The sequence below is a fragment of the Photinus pyralis genome, unplaced genomic scaffold, assembly GCF_008802855.1.
Source record: "Photinus pyralis isolate 1611_PpyrPB1 unplaced genomic scaffold, Ppyr1.3 Ppyr1.4_LG1, whole genome shotgun sequence".
NCBI classification, from domain to species: Eukaryota; Metazoa; Arthropoda; class Insecta; order Coleoptera; family Lampyridae; genus Photinus; species Photinus pyralis.
The window spans coordinates 989,015-1,011,445 of NW_022170249.1; the positions used below are offsets into that span (position 1 = coordinate 989,015).

Consider the following 22,431-nt stretch of genomic DNA (forward strand, 5'->3'; position numbering starts at 1 on the left):
GTTCCAAGGTAGCGCGCAGAGCGAAATTGGGGAAGGGTTTTAGTGGATGAAAGTCCCACACTATCTTCACAATAAGAACGGCGACGTGGAGGTGTCCGAAAAGGATTTCCCAATCCCAAAAAAAAAAGGTTTAGGTTAGGTTAAAAAAAATGGCTCCAATTACACCATCAAAATTATTGCTTTGTTTGAAACGTTGTACTGTTTGTGTAGCTTTCATTCCTACTGGCCACTGAATAAAACGATGTGCCTGTTTTGTTAATATCCTTGATACTTCATGTACGTATTCCCATGTGGATTTGGATACATCAAATCTATCAGCTACAGTTCTAAATAAAGTAATATATACGATTTCTTGTTAATAGTACCACTTAACCTGTAACATTCTTGATTGGCTAGCATCCGACCACATTTAATACTTTTTTTATACTTGAGGTTTGCATCCGAAAGTAACTTATGAAATCTACATTTTTCAGTTCAGTACAAAATTGTTTATTGGTTTACGCTTACCATCTATAGTATAATGAGAGATAACCTCTCCATAGTTTCGAATGCATACCCTTTTGTATCTTTTTTTTTGTTGGTTATATAAATTAATTGTATATATGAATCGTCTTCCCTGTCTGAATAATAATCGACGACTGCCGCGGTAACGCATGCAATCTTAGTAGTTAAATCCATGTTTATGTAAATGTGTGCAATGTACTAACATAAGCAATAACCTCAATCAATAATTTGATTGAAACACAGGACCGTTCGTTTATTACAGATCGAATCTGTAAATCTGGGCGAGTTATCCGAGCAATCCAGTTGGGTCAAGTTTATCACCCGGAATGAATAAACGTAAACGCCTACTGTAGAGTGTAGGGGTTCGATTTTATGTACGCTTAAAATCATGAATATCTGTATTAAGTAGTTATTTGTATTTCATGCATTCTTTTTTTTAACGTCGTCATAAACCTTGTTCATTATATACCTATGAAATATTGTGTATTGTTTTATCTTCCGATAGTTGCAAGAATTGCCAGATCTGATAGGAATTTTTTTCTTATCAATAAAATCCATTGTATTATATTTTTCTCCTAATCTAAAATTCATGAAGGGAGAAAAAATATACCCTTTAATGGGTCATAATTTTTTTCTGAAATCCTGTATGTTGATATAAAAAACCCACCTGGTTAAAGCAATGTAAATTCACATTTCATAAAGTTCGTTATATGATAGTGGTGGCTGATTCAATGACTTCACTTCTATTATTTCATACGATAAGACGCATCTACCCTTTATTCAGATTCTCCAATTTCAATGTCCCTATCTACAAAAGCAGCAATTAGGTAGTATTTAAACTAATCCAGATTCTTATAATAATGAACAGAGATCTGTTCCACAACACGGCCAAAGTATCAGTTTTCAGTATCTAGTTATCTAACGTAATTAATTTCATCCATCCTTAGTGCACAGAAGTATGACAGCTGTCTTGAGTTAACAACTGTAATTCTAAATCGGATTTTCTCGTTGTAATTAGTGTTGTATTTTTTGTCAGTCATTAATAACTGTATGTATCTACACAAACGAGGCTGCTGCTTTTCAAGCACACTAATGCTACTATTTCTGTTTTAAAAATATTCGAAGGAATTCACCAAGTCTTATATTTATAGTGTTGCCGTCATTATTATGTAACGAAATTCTTTTTTGTGTTCCAGTATGTTACCATTCTTGGAAGTGCAATTATGTAATGAGAATTGGTGGAAATTCGGTAGTATAGTAAACATTTATCCGTAAGTGATTATGTAGTAAAACGTGTTTGTTTGTAATTAATCGATTTAAACCTTGACCATTCGCGTTGAACATACAATGCTGTCATTTCCTCTGTCCCGAATTCAAGCACATCACACCCGAAATTTTGAACGTAAATTACCCAAAAGTCGTGAGCTGTCATGTCATCATAATGGTACCAATTTGATTAACGTCTAGGAATAAAGGAGGTCATATTTTTCGAGAGAGAACAAGTGATATTAATAGAACAATGAAATAATAAAGGTCACGGACATAGTTAAAATTAATTAACCCTTTGAAATTCCGCAATCATACATGTGTCTATGACATTACCATTACTTGTGGCTCATATTTAAAATAACCTAATTAGTTGGAGGTCAAGGTTATTGTAATTAATAGGCGCCACTTATCATTTTTGCATAACAGCAAGGAGATGTCGTAAAATTTGAACGATTCCATCACCAATTTTTACGATGGAGTCTTAGTCAAGGTTTTGGCTTCATTACTCAAATGCGATTTCATTACGTTTCCATATTTCATAGTAGGTAGCAATAAATCTTTAGCTTATGAACTGATTTTCAAACATAACTTTCAATGAGGGAATCGCCCTTGCCCTCTAACTTTCCATCCTTGATCCGTTGCACACCTTGGATTGTTATCTCTATTGAAAACATCCAAGGATTATTCAGGAAACCATTTATTTGATTTAAACAGGAAAACTTAAGTGCTATTATTTCACCAATTATTTAAAATTAGCCGGCTATGTATAAATGAGGGTTGATATACTAGCTTCCCCACTTTTGTTATTAAAGTCATAGTTGATAGTCTGTTCTCTTACTTGTATGAACCTACTTAACATAGATAAAACACTGATCTGACACACAAAATTTCTTGAAGTTTCACAATTTTTTATGATTTAAATACTCTATTTTATAGCATATGTTAAATTGACATATCGTCGCCCTAATACGAAAACCATGTAACTCCATTTTGGTAAATTTTACAGGAGGCGTGAAAAACTATTTACGACTTCATAACCAAAACGTTGTATAAAATAAATGATACAAAAAAAATCTAAAATTAACAAGGGTTGAAATCATGTAAGAAATATAATGATTTTCATATTAATTTAAGTAATAAGAGGAGTTATGTGTTTTTCTTATAAAAATGCTCCTAAAAATCGGGACTTACGTATATTGCAACCCCCTAAGGTTTTGATGAAAATAAAAGTAATTATTTATATAAATTCGTAATTTATTAAGAAACTTTACAATTGCAAAAGAAAAGTTATTACTAATCTATAGGTTATTATTAACGATAAGGCAAGTTATCAAAAAAAGAGTGGTAATCAGATTCAATTGAACCTTTAAGTAGTTGTAGATGTTGAAACTTCTCTTCCTTAATTTTTAGTCTTTCAAGGTATAACTGCGGCAATTCGGAAAATCCAACGGGGTTGTCGATGTTTTTATGCTGTCTACATAGAGGTAGTTGCTCCCAATCTGTAGTGTGGCGTAATTTATACATAAGTGCGTTTTGCGGAGTGTATTTCATAGCTTTAATATCAGTGACCACAGGATCTCCAACACGTCTACCAGGTCGTATTGACTTTATGAACGATATTTCAGTAAAATTTTTGAAAAATTCATAAGTTAAATATTTTACAACATACGGCGATTTAACACAAGCTTTTTTACAGATGGAAATATAATCGGCTGGCACGTTGATCTTAGTATGCCTTAGTCGCTTTTCAATTGCTGAATGCATACTGTCGACCTCCATCTGCGTATGGCCTTTCTGTAAAAACTTCTGAATAATGTTTACGTTGTATTTCACTGCAAGGTTTAAGAGAGCGTTCGATAATGTTGCGTTGCGGTTTTGATAGGTGCAACCGTCACTAAATAAGATAATATCGACATTATTGGTTGAAGCTCTGGGGATTACGTGGGTTTCTAAGAAGTGAAAGATTATGGACGAAAATTCGTTCGCCGTTAAACCGCCTTCAGCCTCATTCCATAAAAAACAAAACCCTTGCTTTCTTTTCAGGTCATACAATGGAAAATTGTGGACGATAAGCTTAGTTTTATAGTACAGCGCAGAAACGTTGGAACGAGGACAAAGAAGGACGGATTGGAGGTCCATAGTAAAAACCTCATTTTGGGACTCTTTGTCCACTTCTTTCTCATTTCTTGCTTCATTCTTCAACTCAATGTGATACAAGTAATCTTGCTCAGACACATTTTTTGTTTCGTATCCTACACACACATCGCATGCATCTTTCTTTGGACGAAACAGCGACAGATTCTTTTTGTCAAATACGTTATCGAATGTAGCAGAAGAGCACGATGTCACATTTTGTTCCTTACAAAATTCATCTTTATATAGCCGGTAGAGTTCTGCTTTTGATTGCCAAAGAGGTTCTAGGTATAGTTTGGAAGAGGACGACCGGCAATAATGCGATTCTAATTTTGGTAGCCTGTCTAAGAATTCCTCAACTTTTGCTTTTCCTTCGTGAACCTTTTTTATGTTTTTCTGCCGCCCATTTCGCGATTTCTCATCAGCTTTGTCAGTAATATTGAGACATCTCCTGACGATCCACTCTTTAATTGCCAAAGTACGGAGAAACATATTTTTACACACTCTACAATTTTGCAGTCCTCCTGTTTTCAGAAAATACTGTATAGAAAACTTTCGTCTTGATACATTCTCCTTCACATCCCTTCTTCGGTCTACTTGTTTATATGTGACAAGACCTTGAATAAAGACTCTTTTCTCAGGCCACGTCATTTCCCAGAATTGCTTAAAAATCCTTTCCCTCATTTCTTCGGTGAACATTTTACATTGAAGAGCCGTTCTTTTGCTGCTTAATTTACAGTTACATGCTGCATTTAAAAGTCTTGCCGGTTTTGAAATGTTGTAGTCCCATTTCTCATTATCTTTTTTCTTTCCCTTATATGACACTCCCTGCTCTCTTCTTTTTTTATTCGTGTTGTATTCCCAATCGTCCTTGTTCATGTTTATTCGCTTATGACGTATTTTTTTTGTTGGAATATTTACAACTTCATTTTTTGTTACTTTTGTCTGCTCCATCTCATCTTCTGAAGTCGCAGGTATTACGTCATCTTCTTCACCATCATTAGGATTATAATCTGGATCCGATTCGTCCGAAGTACGCGATTCTTCACATAATATTATATTTTCATCCGGTTCTTCATTGAATGTCACTGGTTGAAGTACCGCGAAGGTTTCTTGTGAGTTGTCAGAGCTACATTCCCGATCTTCTTCCTGCATGCCTTGCAACTTTTCGGACGGCATATCGTCTTTCGATTCTCGATTGAAAACTACTGGTTGTAGAGTAACCAATCTTGTATCGCTGCACGTGGCTGTGTCTATTTCCAATGGCATAAGGGTTACGTCGTGGTCTTCTGATGTAGATATAGGAAGGAGCTTACCAGAATCAAACTTGTTTAATAAATACTCAATCTCAGCATCTTCGGAATTGTTTTGGTGATAGGTGGTCTCATAATCTATCGGAGTAACGCTTGCATTACGATCTTGTAAGGCCATTTCAAGCAGTTTCTTTCCACGATTCATTATGTCCTGAAAGTACACTAACTTATAACAATTTGATAGCTTAAATTCACTATCAGCTCTAAACATAACGATTATGTTTCAAAAATATATTTTTAGGGAGAGTATTGATTTTTTCTAGGCACATAAATAATTTATAAGGGTTTAACATCGCTTTTTAGCTTAAAGTTTAAATCTTACTGTTTGAAAAGACTATACTTTCCCGAGTTTATTATTTTTTCAGCAGTTAAACTTTCAAATTTATCTGGAGATACGTGTTTTTCTAATTCATATTCAAATTGGAAAAACACGTATCTCCAGCTAAATTTGAAAGTTTAACAGTCTGATACAAAGTCTTCCGTTTCAAAATTAAATAGTACTGCTCAATTACTCACCCCAGCGTACTTCTTTCACTTTGAATTTCACACAAAATAACGATCTACAAGTAGTTTAAACAATGTCACAATCACGTAGGTACTAAGTAACCGTTAAACTCAACTGTCCATGTAGCACTGGACATGCGCGTTTTTCCTATTAATTGTATACGCTATGGAGTTACATAGTTTTCTATTTTTCCAATATAAAGGTAATGAAATATTCTAGGAGTTACAGGTTCTTCAGAGACATGTAAATCGATATCTTCTACAAGATGGCGTGAAAAATCAAGTTTGGGTAAAATGTGGAGTTACGTGGTTTTCGTATTAGGGCGACGATATGATGGAATGATTCATAATCTAACATGTATAAAATAGGAGTGCTTTTTTTATCCAAATTATATCTTCAATTCTTGCACGCGCTTAGGTCGTCAGCTGCGAGCCAAAGCCGAAATAAAACTGGCAAACAATGAAAGAATAGGGGAAGTAGAAGAGCAGTGTTGGAGGTCGGTTCGGTTATGCAATCAGATTCCAGAAAACGGTCTGCTACAACAACAGTTGCTCCACAAATCTCTAATCTACCAGTTAGTATCACTAACCAACTGGATCAAGAATCGCCTTCGAAACAAAAATAATTCAAAATGGGTTAGGATTTAGAACCGTCGTCGGCGCGTTTATTTCCTCAATCAGATTATTCGAACTATAAGGATATGTCTGCTGTTGAAATTTTTGAATTGTTTTTCGACGATTGTGTTTTTGAGCTTCTCACTGCGCAAACTCAAAAGATATGCCTTATTCAAAAATCAACCTGAACCGAAATAAGTACATGCGAAATTCGATGTTTCATTGCAATCCTCTTGTTGAGTGGTTACAATCATCTTCCATCAAAGAGAATGTACTGGGACATGAAAGAAGATGTAAAAAAATGATATGGTTGCTGATGCCATGCGAAGAAATAGGTTTATACAAATTCAAAGATTTCTTCACGTCGCAGATAAATATCGAAGATAAAGCCTTGTAGGGAAACAAATATTTAATGTAAGAAAAAATTTATAGTTGCATGAAAACAATGGCATGTATATTTGTCATGAGAAACGTTGTTGTTGAATAGAGTCTGAAAACAAATTTGATAGCCGTTAGGCAGTTGTAATTTAATTTTAATTTAGATTGTGCTGGTATCAGGTAAGGACCAAATTGTTAAAGATAAGAATTTATATTTATCAGGTTGTGATCACTGATCAGATTATAAACCAATTACAATAAAATAATATACGAAATTGGGAATATCTTTATAAATTGTCAAAGCAATTCACCGTATTGTTACATCTTGCGCCCAACGTGCGACAGTTTATATTAAGAAATTCTCAAGCATCATTATAAAAGGAGAAAATACCAATGGATCGTAAGCCGAAAAATCTATCTGATGAAGATGGAAATGAATACAATTTAAGAAGCAAGATCAGACAAGGTGCGATTCCAAAATATCCAAATCATGCAAATCAAATAACAGCCAATTCAAAAAGCCAACTTGAGGAAGAAGAAATAAGGGAAACAACGCGGAGTAGTATAAGTAGAAGAGAGCTGGATTTGCAAGTTCCATTAAATTTTCGGAGAAGCGATCATTTATGGAATGAGATTTGATAGCCATTAGGCAGTTGTAATTTGATTTTAATTTAGATTGTGCTGGTATCAGGTTGTGATCAGATTATAAACCAATTACAATAAAATTGATATACGAAATTGAGAATGTCAAAGCAATTCACCGTATTGTTACACCCTGGAAATTGCTTCCACTTATGGACATTATAAAGCAAAATTGTTTATCCAACTTTCATTCAGTTCAAAATTTGTCATACGATGAATCTATGGTAAAATACTATGGTCGCGACGGATGTAAACAATTCACCCGTGGTAAACCAATTGGGTTCGGATACAAAGTGTGGTGCCTCAACACCAAAGATGGCTATCTCATTGATTTTGAGTTATATCACGGAAAAACTACCGAAAGCCATTCTGAATACAACACATTATTTGGAAAAGCTGCAACACCATTAGTTCATATGTTACAAGAACTTTCCCAAACAAACCCTATGCAATTCATATGGACAATTTATTTATAAGCCTAACATTGCTGTCTTATCTTCGAACAGTAGGTTACAGCGCAGTGGGTACCATTCGAGAAAATAGAATACCAAGATCATGTACTTGGAGTAGTAAGAGTGCGTTGCAGAAAAAGAACCGTGGAGAGTAGGAATATATACTTGAAAAAAATGATGTGGTTCTTTTAATACGCTGGAAAGATAGTGGACAGTGGTTACAATAGCGTCTACAATTGTTGTTCAATCGGTAGGATTGGTGAAAAGATACTCCAACAAGGAAAAGAAGAATGTTATGGTAGCCCGTCCTCACTGCATTGCAGCGTACAATAATCACATGGGTGGAACATACAGATGGTATTGACCAATATTTACATGGCTGGTTGATGTCGCCGTACAAAATGCTTGGTTTTTGTACAGAACAAATAATAATGTGGCTAATTTAGAAGGGAGATTGTGCAAGTTTACTTATCAAAATATGGCACAAACCCAAAGAAATCTGGTCCTATCAGCATCACCAAAAACATAGTACCAGACATACGGTTTGACAGAATGGACCATTTTGTGGTTTCCTGCCAACGGGGACGTTGTGCTGGTGCATCGTGTAAATCTTTTGGTAGAACGATGTATCAATTGCTTTGCTTCTTTTCATTCTAAATAAACCGATACAACGAAATATCGAAGGATCCTCAGTATTACAATCACTTTTAACGACAATTTATTTTCATCTTACAAAATACATTTTATAGTTAACAAAAATGCATCAAATTCATGTCTTGGGCATTGAGATAATGCTCTTGGTTTTTTTCCAAACGATCCTGGTGCATAAATAAATAACGATTTTGACATTTTTTTATCAAAATCCACGTGGTCGCCAAAAATGCATCAAATTCATGTCTTGGGCATTGAGATAATGCCCCTAGTCTTTTTCCCAGCGATCTTGGTGCATAAATAACGATGTTGACATGTTTTGATCAAAATCCATGTGGTCGCCAAAAATAGATCAATTCATGTTTTGGAGATAGAAATAATGCTCTTGGTTTTTTTCTCAACCATCTTGGTGCATAAATAACCATTTTGACATATTTTGATCAAAATCCATGTGGCCTCAGAAAAATAATTTAACATTTTTGAATCACGCACATGCGGTTATGAAACGTGCACGTTATCAACTCTTTCAGCATCAAGATAATGCGTTTGAAAGCTTTTACAACTCTAAATTCATGTGTACAGAATAATTTTGGGTACATTTTGCTCTAAAACTTTTGACCTAGACCACAGAGAGAAGAGTTATATTGAATTGTTACACATCTAAGAGTCATAGAGAATAATCTAGCGAAAGTCCGAACTCGATATATGTATGACCTAGGGAATGAAATATGTTGATTTCTATTATATTGAGTTCGCAGTTTTTCATGTTCCCGATTCACTCGAAGTCCTATAACTTTTGTTCCTGTTGAACCAGCTTCCTGAAAATCAATAGCGTCCGTCCTTAATGTCCAACGTACCCGTACACCAAATTTCAACACAATCGGTCACTTTTAAAAAGCGTTAGAGCACACACGGACGGACGGACGGACGACAATACAAAACTACAAAGGATCTGAGGATCGTTAATAATATGTAATAACTTTGATGTATAACAACAATAAATATTTGACTTGAAAATGATAAAAAAAGGATTTGAATCATTTTACAGGTCGAGAAGGCATCGAGAAACATCTGTTAAATAATGTAGATATTTTTAAAACCGATTTTCCCTCTCAGGAATTTTGTAAATAGAAACTAGTTTTTAAGTGAAAGTGACATTGTTGCCATTTCGGCTGATTCATTCTTAGTCATACAGACCACTAAGGCACATGTATAAATAAAGTTGAAGTTATTTATTATTGCATTTAATCATTTCTACAATCACACAACAAAATCAGATATCTCCACATTGGTAGCAATATACCTACCTTTAATTACGGTGTTGCTCTCAATAAACCAAATTTACTGTTCAGTTATACAAATGAGGACATTGGACTATTTAAACTACCAGCAAGGGGCATTTACACTAACTGAAACGGAAACACTAGTAAGAAGTAAGAATATACAAATTAATGTCATTTGTTTGATTATCTTTCATTTTTAATATGTTCATTTTTAATGTACTGAATTTCGAAAATAGCCAAGAGCATGCAAAATGGATATAGAACACGATAATACTGGGGTGATGATATGTCTATTCTCTATATTGCCATTGCAATCTGCACGTCATGCAAATCGAATGAGAATATCGGTAGTTTCTTTAGGTTAGCGTTTTGTCAAGCGTTTTGTTTTTTTTCTGAAAATAGTGGAATCTATTTTTTAAAATATATGCATTATCATAATAGATGGAAATGATATCTTTAAATATTGACGTTTTTGGTAGTCAGCTTTTGATTTTTCTATTACAAGTGACTTTAAACGACACGTTGGTAATAAATAACGTAAGTGAGTGAAATACCTTCTTTCACAATAGAATCGGTGAGTTCGAAAACCATACATATCCAAAAACGTCATTTTGAGAAAATCAAGAAAAAGCCCTCAACTGCTAAACTAATTAATTTAGACAATTAGCATACACAGAAGAGTTTTAGATCTGGTGATTTGGGATTTATTTTTGCAATAATATTTCAGAGAAACAAAATGGCGGACCACTTACAGGTAAAAAAAGGCGCCGGACTTGTACGGTTTTCGAACTGAACGACAAAAATATGTTGGAAATTGAGAAATTTATTTGATAATTTTACAGAAATAGAAAAAAATAAACAGTTATTTTGATTAACATAATATCTAATCGTCGTTATCAGCAGTTGTAGTTGGCCAGGATGTTACATGGTAGTAAAATTCCAAAGTTTCACCGGTGATATATGACATAACCTTTTTAATGTCAGCGATTTTCTTTTCATTGATAGGAACTGCTTCTCTATACGCGACACTATTGGGTAGAGGGGGACTGTTCTTATGTTGCTTTAGTAATTTAAAAGTGTGTGACTTCAAACCACCTATAAACTCCCATGTTGTCACATATTCGGGAGTAGAACTTTCATAGAGGAACTGCCTGTAGTTCGACACAAATTACGGTTCTGCCCCCCACATCCATTGGAAAACAAGTGCAGCTCAGTTATTTCAGGTGGTATGACATTCATTATGTAGTGATAAAGGAATGTACATACCTCGTTAGGCCCTTTAAGAGCCTGTCCCTCATGGTAGGTGTAAAAATGTCCAGTATTTTCCTTAAAATTGTGTATTTGAAATGCGTATACCCAAAGCTGTCTAAAATAAAAAATTTCCTGAACAGGAATATGTGGAAGAGGCATATTTTGCATATAGTCAAAATTTTATAAAACTTTTTCGCGCGCCGTTTATGGACCATGAGTTCCGCGGCAGCTACTCTCTTTGCATTGTCGTTAAGATTACTGTCTTTAAGCTTGGCCCCAAGCCTTTCACACTCCGAACAGACATCAACTTGCGGCCTTCCAAACCTGAGATTGTAATTTTCATTATAATATGTTAGGTAAAATTCGTATTTCACACAATTCTGCAATTCTGGATATTTCACAAGAAAAAGATTGTGCATTTTTTTTACATTTAAAGATGCATCTAAATATCGAATGTCTTTAGAAGAGTAGTGGGAAACTTTTACCGGAAACGACTCTATGTGCTCTTTAATTTTTGCAATCCACTCGTCACATATTGCACGGGGTCTATTGTTATGCCGGCCCCTTAAATCCTTTGGAGATTTTCCTGCTAGAAGTAGGTTGTTTAATCGCTGAACTTGCCAATGTGATACGGCATGAAGACTCATAAATGCCTGCTTGCAAACGGAAATTCGATTTGATTGATTCATAACAAAGTATGAAAAATTAGATTTTCTTTCTTCCTTAGGTGAAGTACCTCTTACTCTGTGTCTCTGAATGGGATTTGCTACCATACGTCCTTGCAAGTATGTGTCTTGTTCGTTTTTTGGCTTACCGTCGTGTAACTTAACCATTATAGCGTTTTTTTCATCTTCAGTGAACTGCTGCATACATTTTTTTTTTGCAGCTTAGAAAATATTAAACTTATTTTAATGTTTAAGCAAAAATTGTAACTTACCTGCATGGAGGTCCTACAGTCTTTGCTTCAACATGTTTTCCTTTGCTAGAAACATACGCCTGACCTTGCAAGCGTGCTATTTTTATTTTGTTGTGTTTCCAACCATCCACATTCCTTTTTCTTTTCCTGCTACCACTACTATGATTATCTGCTCCTTCACTATCACTGGATGACATTTTTACGTATTTAAAACTGTTAGAAGATGACTAAAACGGCATAAATACACACACGAGACTAACGCTGTGCTTATAAACAAACATTTGCGAATTGTGTTTGGATTGAGATGAAAAACAGTACAAGTCAGGGACATGTACGGTTTTTACACTCATTACTTTGGCGCAATGTGCCATACACCGTAAACGGTAAAGTAAATCGTACGGTTTTTAAACGCAATCAATGGGGGGCACCTTCTAAAACAAAATGGCTATCTTACTTTAAAATGTCAAATTTTGGACTTGTGAGGTTTTCGAACTCACCGATTCTCACTAAGGCAGCGCGTCGCAGTGCGGCGTGGGATAATGTTGCTTACAATTATATGCAAACTATAAGGTCGCGCCGTTCTCATTTAAACAGCGCGGCGCCGCGCTTCACGAAGCAGCAACATCGGAATTGCTTTGCGAGCATTGCAAACGCGCTGCGCTGCTTGCTGACGCACAGATGTGACTCACAAAGCGTGTAGGAACTTGCAGAAATTGTCATTTAGTACTTCGAAATGGACTGTGACACAATTGAAAAATTAATTTCACTGGTCAATGAGTATCCTGAATTATACGATATGAGTAATAAAAATTACAGTAACCAAATCAGACGAGACAACATATGGTCAGAGATTGGAAGAAAAATTAATAAAAACGGTGAGTACCTGTACCTAATTTAAAAAATAAAACATGTCAAGCTAAACATACGCATGGTTTTATTGGCAAAAAATGTGATAAATGTATAAAAGCAATTGTTTACAATATTCCTGCGTTAACAGTGTCCATTTGCCAAGGAACGGTACCTGCAGCCGACGTAAAATATTTTGTAAAATCTTCTCTTACTTCTATTGCATCAGTGGAAGATTTACCACCAATGTGAGGTAAATTTATAAAAATTGGACGTTCCTTTTCGGAGTTCTCTTCATCTAAAGCATTCAGAAAAACGTTGTCGCTTCGAAGAAAGTTATGGAGACATAAACTAGATAAAACAATTTTATCTACATTATTTGGATGAACTTGTATTTTATTCAAAAAAACTCGGAACTTTTGACAAAGAATGCCAAAAGCATTTTCTGACACTCTGCGCGCTCTAGAGAGCCGGTAATTGAATATCTTTTTGTCTTCAGAAAGTCCCCGACCTGGGTAAGGGCGCATTAGATAAGTTTTGCTAGGAAAGGCTTCATCTCCTACAATCACGAACGGTAACGGTTTTCCATTTTCTGTTATTGGCCGATCTTCGGGTATTCCAAACGTGTTATTTTGAAGGGCTTTTCCCATTCTAGAGTTATTAAATAATCCTCCATCACTATTTTTGCCATATCCTCCGACATCAACAGCAATAAATCTGTATTCAGGATCTACCATAGCTAATAATACTATAGAAAATGTTTTCTTGTAATTGAAAGACAAGGATCCACTTCCGGCAGGTGCTTGTATAGTGATGTGCTTTCCATCTATTGCAGCGACACAATTAGGGAAATTCCAAATGCTTTCAAATTTTTCAGCACAACTTATAAGGATGCCTTTCGTTGGCTGTGGCATAACAATATCTGACAGAGTTTCCCAAATAACGTTGCTAGTATCGGTTACAATCTTCTGTACAGTAGAGTGTCCTAATCTAAAGTTGAACGATAATGTTTGAAAATCTGCTCCGGTTGCTAAGAATCTAAAAAGAAATTGTAATAAAATTGATTGAAAATGTAATTATTTAAGGTGATGTGTGCAAACAACGGTGGAAAACATTAAGGGATGGGTTTCAACGAGCTGCAAGAAGCCAAAAAACAAAAAATGGACAGGCTGCAAAACCGACTAAAAAATGGAAATATTGGGACATATTGTCATTTCTTTTGCCGCATATCAAAGGAAGAGAGTCTCATAACAGCAAATTTTTGTTTTTTAAAAATTTTTTTAGAACTCAGTCCAATATCAACCGCGTAGATGGCGACGAGGAAGAAGAATCGGAAGAAGATGGTAATGAAACCAGAAGCGAAGTGGATGAAAACCAGATTGAAGATGATGGAGAAGACGTTCCGAGTCCAAGAGACGATGTAATGAGTCCCACTTCTTATTCACAACCGAATACTCCACAATCTAATGCGTCAAGTGTCAAAAGTGTATCGACAGTTGCTAAAAGCAAAAAGCCTAACTGCAAGAAAGTAGATAGATTGCCTGAAATACTAAAAGAATATATCAACGACAAGAAACGAAGTCGCTTAGAGAAATCGACGGCTCGGGCAGACGCAAAAGATAATTCGATTTTAGATTTTTTCATAAATATGGGCAAAACGGTTGCAACCTTTCCTCCTCTAGAGCAAGCTTCAAACAAAAGGCAGGTGTTTCAAATTGTAAATTCGTATGAATTACAGCTATTGGGTGGCACAACACCAACACAAAGTCTTTTTTACATGCAAAACCAACCATCCACTTCCTTTCACCCACCCAGTTCATATTTCCACAACCAACAACCCCAGTCTGCTTCTACTTGCTATGAAAAGTCTGGGTCTCATGCACAAACGTTAACAAATCAGAACATCGTCCAAGCCCAACAACACCCTTCACCTGCACCAACAGAGCAGTCATCCTCATCCATTCACCCACTAAGTTCATATGTCCACAACCCACAATCCCAAGCTGCTTCTGCTTACTATGAAAAGTCTGGGTCTCATACACAAACATTAACAACTCAACAGTTTCCACCTGCAGCAGCGACAGAGCAGTCATTCCCATTCCAGTCGGGCTCGAAATATGTCATGGACCCAATACTTTCGTTTTCGTTTATCTAATTGGTGTTGGTGCCAAACAACAGTCACGAAGATTTCGTCTGATGAACTGGATGATGTGTCCTCTGCCGTGCACATTTTCACAAGGAAGACATAGAACTGCGAGTATTTTGATGCTCAAGTGTGTATACCTACATTAAAATGCTGCATCGCGCTGCTCTGCTTCGTGCTGTGACGCGCTGCCTTAGTGAGAATCGACCTTAACCCATTAAAATATTTTGTTTGTTTGGTAGAAAAATTCGTTTTTTTTTAAGTAACAATAATTCCTTTGTTAGTCTGCTCATGTCTAAATTAATGATACAATGTAATGTCCAGAATACACATATCGACCAGCAGGAAAAGTTATCGTCAATCGTCATGATTGGCACTAATGACTTGAGACGAGTAAGTACCATAGGTGTGTAATTATGGATTGTAGTGTTTTAAAATTTTTTCGGTTTTAGAACAAAAATTATGCCATGAACTGCGATGCTGCGCCTGATTGCGACATTGAAGAAATCACAACCTATTGAACAAATCGAAATTGCACGTTGCCGTCGATACCAAACGTCACACAGAATCAAGTAGCAAACATGAAACAATTTAATAAATTTATTCGCAATAAAACTGATAGTAAGTATAATTAATATTGGATATGAAGTGATACCAATTTTTTTTATTTCCAGGCAAGCACGCTGCTTCTGTGTGAAGTGGAGGCAAAATGAAACAAGTAAAAGGTTTTCGCCCTAAGGCAAGTAACTTCAGCGCATTTTCCATGAATGATCAGTACTTCCCAAAAGGCTATAGCTATGTGCGCTGTGATTTTCTTTACTAAACGCATATATGGTTAAAATTTCAAAGAAATATCTCCATAAACAAGAAAGTTGCCATTGCGCAGTCTGCACATGCGCACAACTGATTTTTACTATATGCGATATATTTGCCTTTACGGTTCAGAGGTGTAGAACGAGTACGTGTGACGGACGGACGACAAAGTGCAGCCAATAGCGATTTTTCACTTTGAGGAAAATACGCTAAAAACCAATTTGTGAGAAACCACAATTAAATTGTGTCCCAAATGTTTTACATAATTGCTATTTTTAGAAAATAAAATTAAAAATTGTATGTTCATTTATGTTTTTCGATGCCAGGAAGTCCTTTGTGTCGCCTTTATTGCCTTATATTCAAATAATACTATAACATGAGCATCAATTTATATTGCAATTAAAATTTGTGAATGTTGGTATTTTCGCCATATCTCTGCTTAGAAAACAGATATCAAAATGCGGTTTTCACTGATATTCTTGTGTTTGATTTTTTTCTTGACGTCGCCTGTAGATCCAATTAAATGTTGACTAAGTAGGTACTGATTCTGCTGTCTGACAAATACTTCTGAATTACGGAAGCTCGTTCGTTTTTTTCAGAAATTAATTCTCCCTTTTTTCTATGTTTCAGGGGCCCAAATCCGGTACGACAAAAAAACTAAAATTTTGTGAAATATTAAAAGTTTGAAATAAAAATCGAAAAACTTGGTTTAATGACCTTTTTTCTAAAAAACTTAATCCTCTAGAAATTTCCAATAGCGTTAAGTTTCCAATTGGTTTTGATTAAAATTTCGTAAAACGCAATTAAATAAATTCCAAATCAATCGCTTAGATTATGTTTATCCGCACAAAGCGTACGAATACGAATGCGTATGAGCATTTTTGATAGCAAACATTGACCAAATACAGCTGGAGGGATGATTATGGGCGACAACGAGAAAAATGGTATAGCATTTTTGTGAATAAATTCGTAGTTTGGAGTTGAAAGTTTGGATCGTCACGGAACATCCCCAAAATTTGCATTTTTAGATTTTTTTACTTCAATTTTACTCTAATGGGAAACTATATGACAATATCCGCTAAATCACCCTGTATAACGATCATAAAAAGTGCCATCTAGCAGCTACGTACAACCCTCATTTGATAATGTACGCACACGGCACATTCTTGAAACATCTGCTTTATTGATGTTTACAATATTCATGAAACAGAAAGCAAAACCACATTTAACCCTCTTTCTTCCCCCTTATTCTGTAAGAAAGTTTGATAGATTGTGGTTTTATACTGTTTCAGTCGCCCCCAGGCGGTGATTTTATGAAACTAAAAATAATTTCCTGCATTTTCTCTTAGATACGTTGCTATAAACATTGTTTAACCGAAAACACTTTTTGTTTCCGAGATGCAGCTACCACCTCTCATTCTTATTTGGTCACCCGGTACATTTAATAATAATACGCTTTTATTCCCCTTAAGTTTGTATAAATCACAATAGAAAAATATATTTAAAAAAAAAAACTAACCTCGGAGAAAGAGACTACATTCAGCGCACAAAACACTGTTCTTCCACATTTGTGTGTTCCTGGATTTTTCCATGTTTGGTATATGAGATTTGTTACTATTGAGTGTATAAGGTTAATTTCAAAACTATTTTTTGGTAGATGGAGTAAAATAATTACGGAAAACTATGCTATCTTAAATGGTAATAATGTCATTATTAGAAGCTTGCCTGAGAATCCCATTGAAGCCAATCAATTTAATATAGAATGTATTTAATTAAGGGCAAAATAAGTATAGGTTCATCCTAATGTAAACGATTGGTTGCTTTCCGATATCGAATTGAGATTTTATATATGGGCGTTTGTGACGCTTTACACGCAGTATACTTAGTACACAAACCTAAAACTTAATTGAAAATCAAATAAATAGAACTCACCAAAAAATCACCGCAATCTAGTTACATAGACGCCATTCTAAGGGCACTTCACGAAATAAATTACTTAGCGTGATTTTTTAATAACTGCGAATTGGTTTTTCTTAATTAATCACTAACTACCAATCGATGAAAAAATATTTCTGATTGACGGCCGTAAAACTACTAACTAACACAAATTGTAATTTACACATTATTGACCTAGATATTCGCACTGTTGGGAATCTTAGCAGTGACTGCCCACTAATATAAAAATAGATTCAACCTATTTCTAGGATACTCCCAATCATTAAGCGAGGGCGTTAGATAATTACAAACTTGTAGGAATCCATTGAATTGTTTTCATTTCAAGAGCGATTTAGAAAATGTGAACTTGAGGAAATACATGTTTTAATTAGTTTTCGTGGAAATTGCGAGCGTGAAAACATAAAGTACTTGTACTACAAGTAATTTAACTCTAACTTCTACTTTATGTTTTATGAATTTTAACTAGGTAACGGAACGATTTGCAATTTTACTACAATTGATACTACATAAAATGACGAATCGTTTATAGTGAAGTTAATAGAGCCTGACTGGCGGCAAAATTAAGAATTGATTTTTGCAAATGTAACCTTTTGCTTTATTTGGAATATCCAAAGTTTACTGTGTGAGAATGGAAAACTACATTTACGTTAATATAAAATTAGTTCTGTGCTGTTGTAAAAAAGAACATTGGTGAGGCATGTAAGCACTTTTAAACCCTTCAAAATTATTAGTGTTGATCTGACAACAACTTTGTATTGCGTACTTACCCAAGGATGCTATATACAGGGTCCTGCAACAGTGCATCGGTTTTTCCTAGCTCATAGCTGGTATAAAATATCAAAAAACCAGGCAAAAAACCTTTTGTGCAAATGTCAACCATAGATTTTAATAAATAGTTATAAAGGTGGCGACGTTTATATTTTTTCTTTATGGCTATCGATTTCGGCTGGAATTTCCATCATTAGGTCTTGCGGCATAAGACATAAAATGAAGGGTGTATAAACATGAAGTGTATGTTACGGTGGATAAGGTTGTATCGCTATAAAATGGGAGAAAACAAAGACGTAAATTAATATATAATTGTTATACCATAACCACACTTTATATATTTCACCTTAACATACACTTCATGTTTATGACGCAAGGCCTGGTGATGGCAATTCCAGCCGAACCTGGCTGTCACTACTTAAATGGGGTGGGCATGAATTACTTCTCAGAAAAATTGTTCACCCGCATATACAATCTTGTATTGAAAATCTATGTAAAGAATCCGAATATCACGTCAATTAATACATTGCGTGGAGTTATGGCTGCTGCTGCACCCATCCATAAGTTGCTACCAACAGAAGACACACTGAGGCAACCCTGTTTAAGGGAGTATTTCCAAACCAAAATATGGCTACAGACATCTGTACTTCGCCTCAAAAATTACCCCCCCCCCCCCAAATAATTCGGATGGTATGAATATAGACGAACTTTTGACCATTTTCATCACATTGTGCCTACCAATTTAACTGTTCTAAGGTCTTCTGGATGTAAAAAGGGTTATCCGTTATCCCCCTCCTCTTACTTCGTTGAACAATATATTTATATCCGTAGATTTTATGGAGTAAAATGTGTTCTTGTAAAAAGAATAAATTGTGTTGGATAGGCTTTTACAAATTCATGGCCAAGAAAACGTGCAATGACGGAATCATCACGATCAGAATAAAAATTTTTCCACTCGTAATTCTTTAAATGGGCCTTCCTAAGAATGAAATTACATTAGTGTTACCTGTTAGTTTAGCGTATTATTCTTTGATATTAGATACATATTAGTATGATACAATTAAAAAAGTTATCTTAGGAGTTGTAATGTATATGTCGCAGCCGTTTAATGAAATTGGACATTTCATGAAAAGTCTAGACACTTCATGAAATGCAGCCAGATAGTGAAATAAAATGATATTTCACCAAGTGACTAATTATTTTAGTCACTTCATGAAACGCAACTTCTTTTCTGCCTCATGCTGAAATGTCGATTACATATAATGTACAAATAATTGTGAAAGAACACATCAGTTATCAAAAATGTAAATCTTTATTTGTTTGAACATGGCAAACTTTGGTGGCACCTAGAAGTACACATCGATTTATTTTTCATGCAAATACACCTTGCGCTGTTGCATTGTTTTCTTCCTGGTTTGCACATGCATTTAACAAATCCTTGACCGCCGCTTGTCATCATTACAGCTTCTCTGATTGACAAGTATCTAGTTGTGTTAATAGCATGTATGGAAAGGAACGCTGCACCTGCTAGTGATAAACATTCTGGTCCAAACCAACCCTTTAACATTCCATGCTGACAAGCTAATTCATTAACGCCGTTTTTTTGGTCCATGATGATGCATATTAAGTTTAGCGGATCTCCAGGTCCTCGATCTACCTTGGGTGTGCTTAACAACACACAATCGCCTTTCTTTAGTTTAGGTAACTTTTTCGTGGAACTGTTGAGCATTTTTTTTGCAGCTTCTTCAGTTTTAGTTCTAGTAGCTTGTCTTTCTCTAAGAATGTTACTTGAAGTAAAACATAACTGACATAATTGTGTATCAGCGTCTTCTTTGCTACAAGAAGCTGATATGCAATTGGGATGAACATTCTGTTGACATTTGTCACACCGCACTTTATTTTCTGAATTTAGTTCTTCTTCACAAATACAACACCTATCGAGTTGACAACTCGGATTATGATGAACAACGGTGTCCGTTACGCACGCACTAAGAACATCCGTCTCGATATTGTCAGTGTAATTTTCGTTATTTTCAATATCATTTTCCTCATTTTCGCCATCATTGTCCACATTTTCACTAACATTTTCACAATTAAGTAGTTCCTCTGCTTCTGCCGGTCGATCATTCAAAATCTCTTGCAATTCTTCTTCGGTTTCTATAGTCTTTGCCAATGACAATGGAATGTTACTAGAAGTAAGGCCAAGTTTTGGGTCACTTCCTAACAGAGCCTTGTATGGTGAACGTCCAATGGTTCTATGGAAAGAAATATTTTTTTGCCATTGAAGAAACTGTAAACCAATGGACCATTTCTTAGAATTATTGTCGTGCATCCAAGCGCGTATCATATCTTCTACATCTTTATTGGCCCTTTCAATGCTCCCTTGGCTTTGTGGATGTCTTGGGCGCCCATGTACCAGTAGACACTCTGGCCACATTGTTTTCAAGTCGGTGATTATGCGGTTAACAAATTCGCGACCATTATCGCTCTGAAGGATCTTCGGGGCCCCGATTAACAGAAAAATACTTAAGAGTTCTTTAGCAACTTCTTCGGCTCTCTTAGATTCTAATGCTCGCAGAAAGATGAATTTTGTGGAATGGTCCTGATAGTTCATAATCCATTTGAATTTACTATCAGGCATTGACTGGAAATCAATTAAGTCTACCTGGCCCCGTTCATTAAAGTCTTTCGAAACGATTGGCCGCACAACTATTTTTTTCCTTCCTTGCTTTTTTTCATTGCATGGTTCACAGCATGAGATAAATAATTCAATTGCTGGACGAGGAATACTGTATTTCATACGTAAAGCAGCTTCCATTTTAATTCGTCCCCCATGACCAGTTTTGTTGGTATGAACATCGTCCAGTTTTTCATATAGCTCCTCATATGCAACCACATATTCTATTTTATCTTCCGCGCCATGTTGCTTAATTAGATATGAGTTATTTCCCACAGTCATTACATCGTACGTGCTTAATAAAAAGTATTCTCTCCTTTCTTTTCGTCCGCTATAAAAAAACAACATTAAGATAGAGTAGGTAATAGCATGTTACTGTACTTACGTTTTACTTTTAGCTATTTGGATTTCGTTAATCATTGACTTAATGATATCTTTTGTGAACGGTTTTTTATTTGGTTTATCATTGTAATAATTTAACACCTTTTCATAAAATAAGTTCTTGCGCACACTAACATTTGAATCGTTCTTCTGTGACATTTTCACAAGGTATGTCAGATGTAAAAGTATTTAAAGACTGTTCGCACAACGACCGCTATCTAAGAACTGCCGATGTAAAATAAAAGGAAATGACTCATACTGTTTGGGTTGGAGTTTGTTTCAGCATGAGGCAGAAAGGAAGTTGCGTTTCATGAACTGTCTAAAATAATTAGTCACTTGGTGAAATATCATTTTATTTCACTATCTGGCTGCATTTCATGAAGTGTCTAGACTTTTCATGAAATGTCCAATTTCATTAAACGGCTGCGACATATATAAATTAAGGCGATATTCTGTAGCTACAATTTTTTTACGCATGTCTATGTACGATGTTTTTTTATTTATGGTTTGGTCTGTTTTTGAGTTTCACATTTATGGAATTATTTGTATCAACTATATTGGAAATAACTTTGACATCCGTGTCGAAAGCGTACCTATCGATATCGAATCGAATTGAGATTGTGCAATACTGTATTGTAATATTGTATTGGTACAAAATAAACAGTTTGATTCCAGCGTTTGTCTTGTTTGGTTGTGCATACGTTACAGTTGGCGACGAGTGATTTAAATCGGAATTACCCAGTACGTTAAATAAAAAAAAATGTCGATCGGTAAAATTCCAGAATTTGATTTAGAGAATAAAAAATGGAAGACGTATGTAGCAAGATTAGGTCAGTTTTTTATTGCTAACAAGATTGAGGATGAACGTAAAGTGCCGGTGTTGTTGTCAGTAGTGGGTGACAGAACCTACGAATTAATGATAAATTTGTGTGATCC

The 22,431-nt window shown here is 35.3% G+C and overlaps 1 protein-coding gene and 1 long non-coding RNA gene across 2 annotated transcripts in view; one reads left to right on the forward strand and one right to left on the reverse strand.

Moving 5' to 3' along the window:
* The window catches only part of LOC116160095 (fatty acid 2-hydroxylase), a 96,057-nt gene extending 78,187 nt beyond the window's left edge, over nt 1-17,870 (reverse strand). The window contains exon 1 of the mRNA XM_031473234.1: nt 17,646-17,870. The gene's annotated coding sequence lies outside the window, so the exon portion shown is untranslated. The remainder of the gene's footprint in view (nt 1-17,645) is intronic.
* On the forward strand, nt 13,112-15,682 carry LOC116160102. The gene is made up of 3 exons (XR_004143136.1): nt 13,112-15,293; nt 15,353-15,521; nt 15,575-15,682. It is a non-coding gene; the product is annotated as an uncharacterized LOC116160102 (long non-coding RNA).
* Nucleotides 17,871-22,431: the final 4,561 nt, after the last annotated feature.